Genomic DNA, 16,035 nt, shown 5'->3' on the forward strand with positions numbered 1-16,035 from the left:
GTTTATGTGCAAGGTGTATAAGGAAAGTAAAATATACCTTTGGTAAAAGGATTATAAGGAGGCATAAGAATGTGGATTTTTACCTACATTAAAAGGTTAAAAAAATTATTGCTTTGAAAGTTTAAGCAAGTTTTAAAATGTTAATTGTAAAAAAAAAAATTCTGTGTGTAAACATGTTAGCTAAAGTTAAAAAGGTATCATTCAGTTTTTCTGTGAACTGGACATTAAAGTAAAAATGCAACAGGTTTTTCTTAAAGCACCAACCTGCTCTTTAACAAAAATTATAAAAGGTTAAAAAGAGTCTATAAAAACTTACCTTATGGTCAAACATGAAAAATTGGATAAATATGTCTACAAGGTTTTATTAAAATTAAGTTTAACGTTAATAACACACTAATATAAAGGTAAAATTTAGCTTATCTGGTATAAAAATCATATAAGAAGCATTATTAAATATAAAATGGTGTTTAGCTTTCTTTGGTCTAAAAACTAATAAAAATTGGTGCTGAAGGAAACATTCATTTTACTAGAGGATCATAGAAGTTAAAGACTTAAAACAAACTTTGGCAATTAAGACAGGATACCAAGATGCAAATGCCTGGTCGGAATGGATCAAATATTCCATCTGCACATTAAACAAAAGCAATTGTTATGCTTGTGCACATGGCAGGCCAGAGGCCCTGATTGTCCCTCTTCCACTAAGGTGGTCCTCCAGTGGGCTCCATGGTAGCTCTTTTCCGGGATTCTACAGCCTGGAGTAATAAGTCATGCCAAGCTCTCTCTGCTATATCTCAAAGTCCAGCACCCTGCGGGGCAGCCCCTGAGGGCCATCCAGCTTCCATCTCCCAACACTAGGTTCACTTCGTGTCTCTCATGACAGGGAAGAAACTTAGCATTCCTTGGAGACCTGAAAGGATGCAGTGAGCTTAAGAATTTTCAAGAGCTTATCAATCAGTCAGCCCTTGTTCATCCCCGAGCGGATGTGTTGTGGTATCGGGGTGGACCTCTACTGGGCACTCTGCTGAATAACTAGAGTGGCACTTGTGCTTTAGTCCATTTGGCTGTCCCTTTCACCCTGGCATTTCATCAACCAGAGGAAAAAAAAAATGGCAGTTGGAGTTTTAACCCAGACTGTAAGGCCCTGGCCAAGGCCAGTGGCCTATCTCTCAAAAGAATTAGCCAGGGTTTACAAAGTCTGGCCCCCATGTCTAAGGGCCCTGGCAGCAACAGCCCTGTTAGCACAAGAAGCAGATAAGCTAACTCTTAGGCAAAACCTAAACATAAAGTCCCCCCGTGCTGTGGTGACTTTAATAAATAGCAAAGGACACCATTAGCTAATGAATGCTAGACTAACTAGATACCAAAGCTTGCTCTGTGAAAATCCCCGCATAACCATTGAAGTTTGCAACACCCTAAACGCCACCACCTCACTCTTGCTATCAGAGAGCCCGGTTAAACATAACTGTGTAGAGGCATTAGACTCAGTTTATTCTAGTGCGCCCAACCTCCGAGACCATCCTTAAACATCAGTAGACTGGGAGCTGTACGTGGATGGGAGCAGCTTCACCAACCCCTGCAAAGTGACTCTGAAGAAGACGACAAGCCCTGCTTCAGTTACACCCGGAAGCTGACTGGTCCACGCATGGCCGAAGCATGAGGAAACTCATCGCGGGACTCATTTTCCTTAAAATTTGGACTTATACAGTAAGGACTTCAACTGACCTTCCTCAGACGAAGGACTGTTCCCAGTATATACATCAAGTCACTGAGGTAGGACAAAAGATAGCTACAGTCCTATTATTTTATAGTTATTATAAGTGTACTGGGACTCTAAAAGAAACTTGTTTGTATAATCCTATTATATCCAAGGTATGTAGCCCAGTCTCTAAATGTTATGTTTGTGGAGAAACTGTAATAGAAGATCAATGGCCATAAGAAGCCTGAGAATTAGTGCCTACAGACCCAGTTCCTGATGAATTCCCGGCCCTAAAGAATCACCCTGATCATTTCTAGGTTCTAAAAGTCTCAATTATTAGACAATATTGCATAGCTAGAAAAAAGAAAATTCACTCATTCTGTAGGATGACTTAGTTGCCTAGGACAAAAACTGTATAATAGTACCACAAAAACAGTTACGTGGTGGAGTTCAAACTGCACAGATAAAAATCCATTCAGTAAATCTCCAAAGTTGCAGACCGTTTAAGCCCACCCAGAATCCCACCAGGACTAGACGGCTCCCACTAGGCTATACTAGATATGTGGACATAGAACCTACGCTAAGCTGCCTGACCAGTGGACAGGTAGTTGTGTTATTGGCACTATTAAAACCATCTTTCTTCCTACTGCCCATAAAAACAGGCGAACTCCTAGGCTTCCCTGTCTATGCTTCCCGCAAAAAGAAAAGCATAGCTATTAAAAAATTGAAAAATAATGAATCGCCCCCTAAGCGAATCATACAATATTATAGGCCTGCTACTTAGGCACTAGACAGCTCATGGGGATAGCAGACCCCCATTTACATGCTCAACCGAATCATACGGTTGCAAGCTGTTTTAGAAATCATCACTGATAAAACCGGTCAAGCCTTGACTATTCTGGCCCGGCAAGAAACTCAGATGAGAAATGCTGTCTATCAAAATAGATTGGCTCTCGACTACTTGCTAGCAGCTGAAAGAGAGGTCTATAAAAAATTTAACCTTACTAATTACTGTCTACACATAGATAATCAAAGGCAAGTAGTTAAAGACATAGTTAAAAATATGACAGAACTGGCACATGTGCCCGTACAAGTGTAGCATGGATTCGACCCTGAGGCCATGTTTAGAAATTGGTTCCCAGCACTAGAAAGATTTAAAACTCTTATAATAAGAGTTATAATAGTAATAGGAACCTGCTTACTGCTCCCTTGTTTGCTACCTGTACTTCTTCAAGTGATAAAAAGCCTCATCGCTACCTTAGTTCACCAAAATGCTTCAGCACAAGTGTACTATATGAATCACTATCGATCTATTGCACAAGAAGACAGAAGTGGCGAAAATAAGAGTGAGAACTCCCACTAATAAAAAGTGAGAGTCTCAAAGAGGGGAAATGAGGGAAGAGAGACCCTCTCATATTGTTTTATATTGTTTTATACTCAGAAAAGGAAAGAGAAGCAAAACTAAAGGCAGGTAGCCCGGCACCTAGGAACCAGACCCGAAACCAAGGAACCAGACCTGAAATCAGGCCTGGGCCTGCCTGACCTAAGCCTGGTAGTTAAAATTCCACCCTTGACCTAGCAACTGATGTTATCTATAGATTATAGAAAGACATTGTAAAACTTCCCGGTCTGTTCTGTTTCACTCTAACCACCGGTGCATGCAGCCCCTGTCACGTACCCCTGTTTGCTCAGTCCATCACGACCCTCTCACACGGACCCCCCCTTAGAGTTGTGAGCCCTTAAAAGGGACAGGAATTGCTCACTCGGGGAGCTCGGATTTTAAGACACTAGCCTGCTGATGCTCCCAGCTGATTAAAGCCACTCCCTTCACTATCTTGGTGTCTGAGGGGTTTTGTCCGCAGCTGGTCCTGCTACAGTGAGATGGGAAATTTTTTAAATTACATTTTTAGGCTGGGTGCAGTGGCTTACTCCTGTAATCCCAGCACTTTGGGAGGCCGAGGCGGGTGAATCACTTGAGCCCAGGAGCTGGAGACCAGCCAGAACAACATAGCAAGACCCCCATCTCTAAAATAAAATTTTTTTAATTTTTAAAAATTACATTTTTATATTATCTTATTAGTATATGCTCACTGAGGAAGAAAAAAACATTTCAAGCAATACAGAAATGAATATAAATAAAATGCTAAGGTTCTTCTCACCTCCCTGTTACTCATAGTTGCTAGAGGTGATCATTATTTGAAAACGTGGTAGGCTGGGCGTGGTGGCTCACACCTGTAATCCCAGTACTTTGGGAGGCCAAGGAAGGAGGCTTACTTGAAGCCAGGGGTTCAAGACCAACCTGGCAACATAGTGAGACCCCATCTCTGCAAAAAAAAAAAATTTTTTTAAGTAACTGCCTTTTAATAGCAAAATAATACCATCCTAATCTAACCATAGAGTTAAAAAAGAAAGAAAGTGTGGTGTATATGATTCAGACCATTTGTTATCTTTATACAAAAGTGACTATGTGAAATTCTTTGTTTGTATTTAAGCTAACGTGGGATTATATTTTACAAACTTTTTGTGAACTTGCATTTTGTATTTGCCTTGTCTATAGAGCACAGATACAATTTTATCTTGGTCCTTAAAATCTAGCTAAATATCCCATAACTCATTTTTTCCTTCTCCAGGATTTCTGTTATAAATTATGCTTCTGTGGACATTCTGTACATGTGTTCTTAAATACTTATAAAAGTATGTCTCTAAAAAAGATTGATAGAAAGTAGAATTAGCGGGTCAGAGTGTATGTGCATGTCTAGATCTAATGGGTGGAGCTAAATTGCCCTCCCTTAATGGTGAAGAGAAGTATGCTCTTCTCCATACCTTCCCAACATGGTGTATTATCAGTCTTTAATGTTTTCCACCATGTTAAGCAACAAACATGCTATTTGTCATTGAAACTGAGCAACTTACCTTATTGATTAGTGTTATATGTTTAGTCTATGAGTTGCCTGTTTTTTTCTATTTTTCTACATAGAAATTAGTGGTAGTAGAAACACTTTGTGTAAATACCTATAATATTTGGCCAAAGTAGTACTCAGAGGAAAGTTTATATTCTTAAACTCATTTGTTAAACAACAAGAAAGATTAAAATTTAACCAAAAGAAAGTAGCAGAGAGTAACTAATAGATTGTTAGGGAATTATTGAGATAAAAGCAGATAGTATATTGCTGATATTTTATGTTATGTGTGCTACACCTTAGTGAAAGAAAGAAAAGTAAAAGTAAAGAAGTAAAGAAACCAAAAAGAGAGACTTGATCATTAAAATGAATTTGTATTTTTTTAAAGATTTCTGACAATTTTGATCAAGAAAGAGGAAAAAAACGCTACATGTGAGGATGCTATAAAGAATATTGTTGGCCGGGCATGGTGGCTCATGCCTGTAATCCCAGCACTTTGGGAGCCCAAGGTGGGTGGATCACTTGAGGTCAGGAGTTTGAGACCAGCCTGGCCAACATGGCGAAACCCCACCTCTATTAAAAATACAAGAATTAGGCCGGGCGTGGTGGCTCATGCCTGTAATCCCAGCACTTTGGGAGGCCGAGGCAGGCGGATCACAAGGACAAGAGATTGAGACCATCCTGGCTAACATGGTGAAACCCTGTTTCTACTAAAAATACAAAAAATTAGCCGGGTGTGGTGGCACGTGCCTGTAGTCCCAGCTACTCAGGAGGCTGAGGCAGGAGAATCGCTTGAACCCGGGAGGCAGAGGTTGCAGTGAGCCAAGGTCACGCCACTGCACTCCAGCCTGGGTGACAGAGCGAGACTCTGTCTTAAAAAAAAAAAAACAAAAAACAAAACACAAGAATTAGGCAGGCGTGATATCACACACCTGTAATCCCAGCTACTCAGGAGGCTGAGGCTGAGAATCGCTTGAACCCAGGAGGCGCCTCTTTTTTGAGACTCTGTCTCAAAAAAAAAAAAAAAAGAATATTCTTAATTGTACATTTTAAAATAACTAAAAGAGTGTAATTGGATTGTTTGTAACACAAAGGATAAATGCTAGAGAGGATGGATGCCCCACTCTCCATGATGTAATTATTCCTCATTGTATGCTTGTATCAAAACATCTCGGCCAGGCGTGGTGGCTCACGCCTGTAATCCCAGCACTTTGGAAGGCCGAGGCGGGCGGATCAGGAGATCAGGAGATGGAGACCATCCTAGCTAACAAAGTGAAACCCCGTCTCTACTAAAAATACAAAAAATTTAGCTGGGCATGGTAATGGGCGCATGTAGTCCCAGCTACTCGGGAAGCTGAGGCAGGAGAATGGCATGAACCCGCGAGGCGGAGCTTGCAGTGAGCCAAGATCGCACCACTGCACTCCAGCCTGGGTGACAGAGCGAGACTCCGTCTCAAAAAACAAACAAAACAAAAACAAAAATCTCAGGTACCCTACTATGTACCCACAAAAATTTAAATTAAAAAAAGTTTTTAAATTAAAACTTCAAAAAAGAATATAGCCAGGCACAGTGGCTCACACCTGTAATCCCAGCTCTTAGGGATGCAGAGACGGGAGGATAGCTTGAGCCTAGGAGTTTGAGACCTGGCTGGGCAATATAGTGAGACCCTGTTCTCCACAAAAAAGAATAGAATAAAGACAAAAAAGAATATATAACCTCAAATTAAGAGATTTTAAAAATTAATAATAAGATGATTTATAGGAATAAGTTTTATGTGGTTAATCAGAGTTGCTGCCATCCCCTGGGAGCATTTAGAATTGTTTTGGGGGAGTTTTGGTCCATCACAATGACTGGTTAAGGTGGGATTGCTACTGGCATTTTGCACCTGGGGACCAGGAATGCTAAGCATCCTGTACTATGCAGGACAGTCCTTCACAGTGAGTAATTTTCCTACCCAGAAATGCCATTTGTGCCTATAGAAAAAACAAAAGCTGGCAGAAGTGGAAAGCCTTAATAGATCTATGAAGTAGAAAGCCCATCCTCCAAAAAGACACAAGGCCCATGTGATTTTATGGTAGTTTTATTTAACTGGGTATTCCGGTTGAATTATTTCAAAAGTAGAAAAAGTCTTCTGAAATCATCATACAGGGCAAGCATAACCAAGAGCAGTGATTGCGGTTTTGTATAGCATAGTCATTTATTTCTCTTTCATGTTTAACTCTTTGCTCGCTGGATGTTCTGGACATATTACCACTCGGAGAAATAGTGGACAACTTTCCAGGTTTGATAGTAAATGGGAATGTAGCCAAGAACTCTAAAAGCCATCTTGTTCTCTGTGATGCTTTTCTGTAGCATCCACTAATAGTGCTTGGGTCCAGGTGAAGTGGTACTTAACAGAGGACAATCATGAATGATTATCTGAAGACAGTGATACATGTGGACTTTCTGGCATGCAGTTACACTTCAGAGGTTTTTGAGATTAAGTCAGTATTTCTGAGAGCTACGCATTTGAGTCTGTGCACAGTTTGTGCATGAGTATGAAGACCTTAATCCTTCCAAAGGGGAGGAAACGGTTTTTAGCTTCTCCCTCTACTCCTACATCAGAGTACCAATTCCTTAGCCTTTGGGGAATTCTAGAGTGTAAATCTTGGCTTTTCCCTTTGCCAGTTTTGGATTGTTTTCTCAGGTGTGCTTCCGTCTGTAGTCCCACTTTTACTGTTGGTTTAATGAGATTTCAGGAAGAAGAGAAAATAGGTACCTGTGTTTGATCTATCATCTTTACCAAGAAGTCCAGGCTAGATTTTCAAAATAAATACCCAGGAGTATGTTTGGATGCTTTTTCCAAAGGGAAAACATATCAATGAGACAGTTTGACAATTAAGCATTATCTTCAGCAGCTTCCTCTTCTCTCGCCATTTTTTTTTAAATAGACAGGGGTCTTGCTCCATTGCTAGGTTGGGGCACAGTGGCACAGTCATAGCTCCCTGCAGCATCAAGCTCCTGGGCTCAAGCAATCCTCCCTCCTGCCTTAGCCCCCTGAATAGCTAGACTAAAGGCATGTGCCACCATGCCCAGCTAAAAGTGTTTTTTAGAGATGGGTTCTCACTGTATTGTCCAGGCTAGTCTCAAGCTCCTGGCCTCAAGCAATCCCACCTCAACCTCCCATGTAGCTGGGGTCACAGGCACAAGCCACTGCACTGGACTTTTCTCACCTTCTTGCATTAGAGGAACTCCTGCACAAAGTCCTGCTGAATAACTGTCTTCTTATTATTAATTTAGGTTTCTGAGTTGGAATAGTTCAATTTTCTTTCCATTGTGGAACAAGTCCAAGCCTTATGAACTGTGCTTCTAAGTTTTCCTCCACCATATGTATTGACAGCCATTTATATACATGTATATTATGCATTTATATATATGAGACATATGTAAAGTAACTGAAAGATGACAGAATACGTTAAATTCATATAAAAGTGATTTTGGTGTCCAAAAGAGGGATAAATTATGTCAGTGTAAGAGATCATGGATGGCTTTATTAACGAAATCACACTTGAGCTGAACCTCTAGATAGAGTTATACCTGATAGGCAGAAGTAAGGAAGGAGAGAGCATTGCAGGCAGGAGGAGTGGCATAGACAACAGTGAGATGATGGGAGGAGATAGAGAGAACATGTCTGGAGAATGGTAAGAGTAATCCGGTTTGGCTGGAACAAAGGGAACTTGTCATAGAGCATTGGATCTCCACCGTCACTGTTTATTCCCGAGACAATGCAGTGTTGTTGAGGCTTTTTGAATCCGGCGACAGGACAGGAGCCACACTTCACAAATATACAATTGTGAACTCTTAGATTGGTTAGACTGGGAGAGACTGGAGGCGGGAATGCCCTAAAGTCAAGAGACTTCACAGAGTCTCTCCAAGGTAATTGGAGCCCAGACTAGAGGGGGAGTAGGAAGTTATAGGAAGGGAGGTATGAATGGGAGAGGTATAGAAGAAGCAGAATTAACAGGACCATGGAACAAAATGTATAGGAATGAGGAGAGGAATTTGAGGATGATTCTGAGGTTTGAGCTTGGTTAATTGAGAAAATAATGTACAACTAACAGAAATAGAGAATTGAGGGAGGGGGCATGTTTGAGGGATGATGTTAAGTCCGGTTTCAAATGTGTTAAGTTTGAGGTGTTTTAGGTACCAGAGAACATCCAAGTGAAGATACTTCATAAACACTTGGAAATATGAGTCTGATGAGAGATGTGAAGATTAGAAATACAGATTTAGGAGTCATCCAAGTTGAGGTGATTCTTAACGTTAAAGAGAATCCAGGCTGGGCGCGGTGGATCTTGCCTGTAATCCCAGCACTTTGGGAGGTTGAGGTGGGTGGATCACTTGAGGCCAAGAGTTCAAGACCAGTCTGGTCAACATGGTGAAACCCCATCTCTTCTAAAAATATGAAAATTTACTGGGTGTGGTGATGCAAGCCTATAATCCCAGTTACTTGGGAGGCTGAGTCATGAGAATCATTTGAACCTGGGAAGCAGAGGTTGCAGTGAACCAAGATCACACCACTGCACTCCAGCCTGGGTGACAAGAGCAAGACTCTGTCTAAAAAAAAAAAAAAAAAAAAATCCATTGCTGAGAGACGAGAGAGATTGAAGAGGTCCAAAACAGAACTTAGCCTGGGCAACATAGTGAGATCTTGTCTCTACGAAAATAAAAAATTTTTAAAAATTAGCTGGGTGTGGTGGTGTGCACCCGTAGTCCTAGCTACTTGGAGGCTGAGGTGGAAGAACTGCTTGAGCCCAGGAGGTCAAGCCTGCTGAACTCCAGCCTGGGCGACAGAGTGAGACCCTATCTCCAAAATAATAATAATAATTTTTTTTTTAAAGAGTAAGCTTATGTTTAGAGGCACAAGGGGAAAGAAACATAGGAAGATAACTGGGATAATGCAATATCTTAGGAGCTAAGGCTGAATGTGACAGAAAACCCTCAATAACTGTGGTTGAACAAGATAGAAGTAAAGAGTGCTGGGCTCAACAACAGTTCATGACCATTAAGGACCCAGTCCCTTTCTGCCATCTCATGGTTCAAGATGGCTATCCAAGTTCAAGGCATCAGCATGGGAAGGAAGAAAGGGGAGAATGGCACTTCAAAGATAGTTCCCAAAAGTTACACATGCCACTTTCACTTATAACCCACTGGCCAGAACTTGGTCATGTGTTTACACCTAGCTACAAAGGAGGTGGGAAATAATTGTCTTTATTCTAGGTGGCTGTGAACCTGTCTAAAAGTCCCATAACCAAGGAAGGAAGGGGAGAGTGAGTACTGGGGGCAATGGACAAACAGTATCCATTGATCTAGAAAGAGCTAGAAGGATGAAAACTAGAAAAAGGGTTAGGCAGTTAGAAGGCCATTGGTAAAGCCTAAATGGGGTCTAATTTCTAAGGTAGGAGAGAAGTGATGAAATTACCCCCCAATTTTTACATGGTGTTGAGAGTAGTCATTAAAAAAATTTGATCTGTCTTCTCGGGAAATTGGTGTGATTGTCCTCCAAAAAGTGCAGGTGCTGTGGGTAAAGACGATGGCTTAAAGAGAGCAGAAGAGATGAGGAAATCGATCTTACATAGTTTTCAAGAGATGAATGAAAAGCTCACTGGGCCTGGTAATCAAGCTGGCATTTGAATTATTGCTCTAGCACTTACTGGATGGTGACTATTATTTAGGGAATCATTTAACCTCTTTAAGCCTCAGTTTCTACATGTAGAAGGGATACTAATTCTTACCTCATGGTTGTAGTGAATATTAAAAAGAAAATGCTTGGCATAGTGTCTGGCACAGAAGGAGTAGTACTCAATAAGTAGTAGCTGTTGGAAGCCAGCTGAGTTAGGTGAATTGGTAGAGGAGTCAAGTCAGTTGTTTCTTGAGTATTTAAAAGGGCTCAACATTCCAGCAACTGGAGAAGAGAAAGCAAATGGCTATGAATACCCACTACAAGAACTGGCAGAAGATCAAGGGGAGCAAAGACAGCAAATGTGCTATTAAATTAGGCATGGTTAGAAATCGTGGCTGGTTGGAAGCTGATCCAGGCAAAGCTGGTATATTGAAAACTAGGGAAGTTTGGGGGCCAGAGGTCAGAGGTCCAATGACAGGTAGAGAACAGACGCTTTAGGAGTTCAAGAAGAAGGGGGAGATGTAATGAGGTAATTAAGACCAAGTCAATGTGAAACAGTCTGAAGTCCCAAAGCTGGGCTATACCTATGGGCCCCAAGGTGAGTACAGATGGCTCCTAATCTGAAGATTCTCCACTGTGCTGTTACATGTAATCCCAAACCAAACTTATAGGAATACTGACCTTCCCTGGCATTTGAGTTTTATTCTGCCTCGTTAAAAGGGCTACTCAGAATAAATCAGTCTCCTTTGCAGAGTCGGGAGAAGGGAAACCAGCCTCTCTGTGCAGTGTTAGCATGATGAGCTAAGAGTTCAGAAATGACTGTAAATGAAAAATGGTGATAATGATAGCAGCTATCATTTACTGAATGCTTCCCACGGGCCAGCTGCCATGCTGATTTCCTTTATGTTGATTATGTCATTGTATATCTTGTGACAGATCTTCAGGGTAGGGGCTATTTTTGTCCCTGTTTCAGAGCTGAGGAAGAAAAGGTTAGGTATTTGAGCTGAGACTTAAACCCTAGTGTGACTGAATCCAAAGCCTGTACTTTTAACCATGAGGCTAAAACCATTTCATCAAAAGCCTTTCTGCTATTCATGCTCTTAACATCATAGAACTGGCAGGGACTATAGAGAGGTCATTTAATCACAGATTCAAACTAGCCTAAATCCCAAAGCTCTGGAGAATGCATCCCAGGCATTCATTTTTTGAAAGAGACCTAGAGAGGAAAAGTCACGGGGCTGGAACTAAAACATGGGCTTCTTGAATCCCTGTCTAGCTCTTATTCTATTTCTCAGGTTGCCGTGGACCAAAATGAACTCTCAGTCTATTTGTCTTATCAAATTGCAGTCTTCAGCAAGTGTCTGAATAACTTGGTCAGGACCTTCCTTCCAGGAAGAGCCTGGTGACCCTCTGAAAGCAGCCATGTACTTGAGAGTTCTCCTGCACACCCATGGTTTTTGATGCTCACTATAGTGACTAGGCAGCTGGAGGATTCCAATCCTAATGATACGGAGAACACAAAACAATATGAGACACTGGGTCCCCCAGCCTTCTTCTCTGGGCCTGAGGGGAGATTTGAATTAGCAACTCCTCACATGAGCTGCATTCTTCAGCCTTAATTTAAGTGGGCAGAGGTGAATGAAAATGTGTAAATGTTGAAGTGTTATTATTCAAAAGCCCTTGAGATCCCATAGCTCATCGTAGTAATTAAAATGCAGCACAGAAGACCCCTTGCTTCAGTAGCTCACAGGGTATAAGGAAAATGAATGAGGATCACAAGTTGATGGGATTGGGAATTACCATGCTGGTGTGCCATATCAATATGACACAGCTGGCCTCGATGTATGGGTAGCATAAGAAACAGGCCTCCCTCCCTGTGTGCCACTATCTCCTTGTTTCTCTCCTAGAAGGGCAGACTGTGGGGAGGGCAGAGCTCGGGGAACATGGGAAGTAGTGTAGGAGAAAGGCCTAAGGGTCTCTTCTGCAACTTCACTAGTCCCTGGGCGTGAGGTTTGTTGCCCAGGGTGGTCTCTTTCTCCTGAGCTCAAGTGATCCTCCTCTCTCAGCCTCCCAAAGTGCTGGGATTACAGGCATGTGCTGCCACACCTGGCCCTTCTCTGCCTTTTCTAATGTATTTTTACTTCTCTGTAAGCCTGACAAGGTCTTATTTCTCCTTCAGTGCTCAGCTCGAAAGCTACCTCTTCTGAGAAGCCTTCTGGTTCAAAGTAATCAGGCTTTCCTTTTTGTCTGCCAAGCATATGATTTATGCCTGTCTTAAAGCATCTATTGAGGCAGACTTGGTGTCTTTATTTTTTTTATTTTTTATTTTTTGGTGAGACAAGGTCTCGCTGTGTCTCCCAGGCTGGAGTGCAGTGGCATGATCACAGCTCACTGCAGCCTTGAATTCCTGGACTCAAATTATCCTCCCATCTCAACCTCCCAAGTACCTGGGACAGCAGGTGTGCACCACCAAACCCAGCTAATTTTTAAATTGTTTATAGAGATGAGGTCTTGCCATGTTGCCCAAGCTGATCTTGAACTCATGAGCTCAAGCAACCCTCCCACCACAGGCTCCCAAAGCGTTGGGATTACAGGCGTGAGCCACCACACCCGGCCTCTTTATCCTCATATCCACCTGGGTGCCTCCTGAGGACAGACACTTCATACATTTGTCCATGGGATGAGTGGTTACAGTGACAGTTCTGGGGCCTGTCTCAGAGTTTCTCACTTCAGCCCTCTCACCATATTACCTTCTGTCCCTTCCTTCTGCTGTTCAGAGTTATAAGGATGGTGAAGGTAATGAATGCTTGTGAAGTGCTTTATATCTTACAGAGTACTTTCATGTACCTTATCTTTGATGATCCTTGTGACAGACCTGTGAGGAACGGAGAAGTAGTTGGTCTCATCTGTGAACAAAGTGTGTTGTAACGGACCCTGTGTGGAGGATAATAACAATTTCAACATCTATTGAGAGCGTGGCATGTGCTAGACACGGTTCTTAATGCATTACACGTATAATTTAATTACCGCAACAATCCCCCAATTAAGATCCCAGAATTGCACAAAGAAGTGATTTGCTTAAAAACTGCTTCTTGATCAGTATATTCTATTGTTAGCACCTTGTCCCTAAGAGACCTTATATTATCCTTACTTTGCAGAAGGAAGAAACCATTGAGTAATTCTTTTCCCACCCATTGATCTGCCAAAAAAAACTCATCTTGGTCTTGGATGTAGTTTTTAATGGGAACAAGAACACCAGCCTTAGGGTCTTGGATCTCGGCAAGCTTTTCAGATACCAAAGTGTCTTTCTTAGGAATTGCCTGGCTAAGTCATATGATTATAAGAATTTCTTTCCATCATTTCTTATATTCCACAAAATATTGGTGGATTGTGGTTTCTCTAATAGGATTATGACCCTCCGAGATTCTTCCTCCACATATTTCCTTCCTCCGTAAGTTTCCATTCTTTCCTTCTACCCACTTCCTTCCCCTTGGCATGTGTCTGGTATTGAGCCCTTGGCATCTGTCTCTCTTTCATCATTGATAGCTAGCATGAATGGGTGGCTGTTTCACAGGGCCTGCATTGTTGGCTCCCACAGCAGCAGTTCAAACATTCTCTGTGGCCTGGGTTCTGAGGTCCACCCAGGCAGTGTGAGCCAGGCTGGCCCCCAGTTCTGAGCTGTGGTGTTTCCTTTCATTGTTGGTGCCTTAGCTCCCAGTTGTTAAATATGAAGCTGGAAGTTGATACAAAGCAGTAGAAGCCTGTGCTCCTTTTACCAAAGTCATCTTGCATTCAAATATAGTCAGAGGGACATTGTACCTTGGGCCAGGATCTGTAGGAAGTCGGCTATTAGAATGTGGTCCCAGAGATGGCAAATTTTACAGCCTGATTAACTCTCCCCATCAGCTTCTCCTAGGAAGTACTATTGACCTGAACCACATTAAATGGTCATGTGTCATCCTCACTGTAGCCCCACCATGCAACATCACTGGGTAGCTTTGTTCTGGCTGCCAGTTGTTATATGTAATATTCATAGCCATGAGTCGTGGCTTCCTGGGGCCTTGGTTAAGCTATATGAAACTCTTACATAATCAGCATTCCTTCTTCCCTAGAGAAAGGATTCAAGTTTTTCAGGGTTTGTTCATTGCTCAGGACCTGACCTTTAAGTTGAGTTGAGGTGTGAAAGTCCCAAAGTGGTCAAGTTTGAAAGTCCCAAAGTGGTCAAGTGTAGAGGAGGGGCCCAACACAGTGGCTCACGCCTATAATCCAGCACTTTGGGAGGCCAAGGCAGGCAGATCACTTGAGGTGAGGAGTTTGAGACCAGCCTGGCCAACATGGCAAAACCCCGTCTCTACTAAAAATACAATAAAATTAGCTGGGCGTGGTGGCACACACCTGTACTCCCAGCCACTCAGGAGGCTGAGATGGGAGAATCGCTTGAACCCAGGAGGCAGAGGTTGCAGTGAGCCAAGAGTGTGCAACTGCATTCCAGCCTGGGCAACAGAGCAAGACTTGGTCTCAAAAAAAAAATAAGGAAGTGTAGGGGAGAGAGATGCCAAAGTTGGTGCTTCTGTGCTCCTGTGGATAAGTAATCAGAGCCATAAAGTGGAGCTAATTGGCTGCCCCTGGCCACTTCTCTAGACTCGTGAAAAGCTGAACAGACTGTGGAGACTGAACTGCTCTTCTGGAGCTGGGAGGGGAGAGGGGGCGATGGGAGAACTGTATCCCTGCTCAGACCTCAGCGAGTTGGGCTCACTGTGAGAGCTGGTTGTTGAGACATTTCTTAAAGGCTGTTTTGAAAAAACCACTGTTGCAGGAGAGTAGCGTCATGTGTGGGCATTGGAGACTGTGTTTTAGTACATTGTGTTTATAAAGCACTGCTCATTTTGCACCCCTCCTCACCTGGCTACCCTCTCCAATTGCAGAACTGAACCTCAAGAAGGGGCTTTGGGCCTTCAGGTGTGCTGATGAGGGAGAGTGGGTGCTGTGTAGACAGCAACAGGAGAGGTACCCAGGCAGGCGTCTCACATCCCTAAGGGGGAGAAGTGTGCCATCATGACATGGTGGAGACATGGATTCTCATCACTATCATGACATTAAAGGGATTTTTAAGTATCATGCAGCCCAGCCCAGTCACTTTAGACACTGAGGCCCAATAAGATGAAATCACTGCCAAGGCCACAACAGCTAGAGAACAGCTCAGCCAGGACCAGAGCCAGATCTTCAGGCTCCTAGGTTGAAGTCTTCTCCTGCACCACCTGGGATAACCACTAAGACTCCTCATCTGTAAACATAGTTGACCCTTTTGGTTCTAAGATTCTCTGAGCTCATGAATAGTTGTTGAGAGTTTTGAGCAAACTAGGGAATTGTTTGGTATAGGTGCAATAGATCCCACGTATAGAGAAGATTAAGTTGAATATTATGGAATGTGAGCTAGTGCTGGACATAGTGTTATTTACTCTGATGATGTGGGTTAAAATCTTTAATGGGACTGAGTTCATGCAAGGAAAGCCCCTGGGTGTGCCAGTGTAGTGCTGATGTTAGATTCTGATTTGGCCAATTATTTATGCTACTTCAGGGCGAGGTATTTGAGTGTACAGTAGTAGCTGGCCTCATGAGCTAGTAGTGTCAGATTTCTAGGATGTTAGGGAAGTCTCGAGAGAACTGCAAATGTCTCCTGGCATTGACAAATTAGACCATTTTGTTTTCAGTGGATCAACTAAGGTTAAACTTAAACAAATATGAGCAGCTGGGAGATTTTGGAAGAAGCAAGATG

At 42.5% G+C, this 16,035-nt stretch overlaps 1 protein-coding gene across 13 annotated transcripts in view; it reads left to right on the forward strand.

The window, feature by feature from the left end:
* ANKS1A (ankyrin repeat and sterile alpha motif domain containing 1A) overlaps nt 1-16,035 on the forward strand; it is a 203,354-nt gene that overhangs the window by 112,581 nt on the left and 74,738 nt on the right. The gene's annotated exons all lie outside the window — the stretch shown is intronic.

The sequence above is a fragment of the Pan paniscus genome, chromosome 5, assembly GCF_029289425.2.
Source record: "Pan paniscus chromosome 5, NHGRI_mPanPan1-v2.0_pri, whole genome shotgun sequence".
Taxonomy (NCBI): domain Eukaryota; kingdom Metazoa; phylum Chordata; class Mammalia; order Primates; family Hominidae; genus Pan; species Pan paniscus.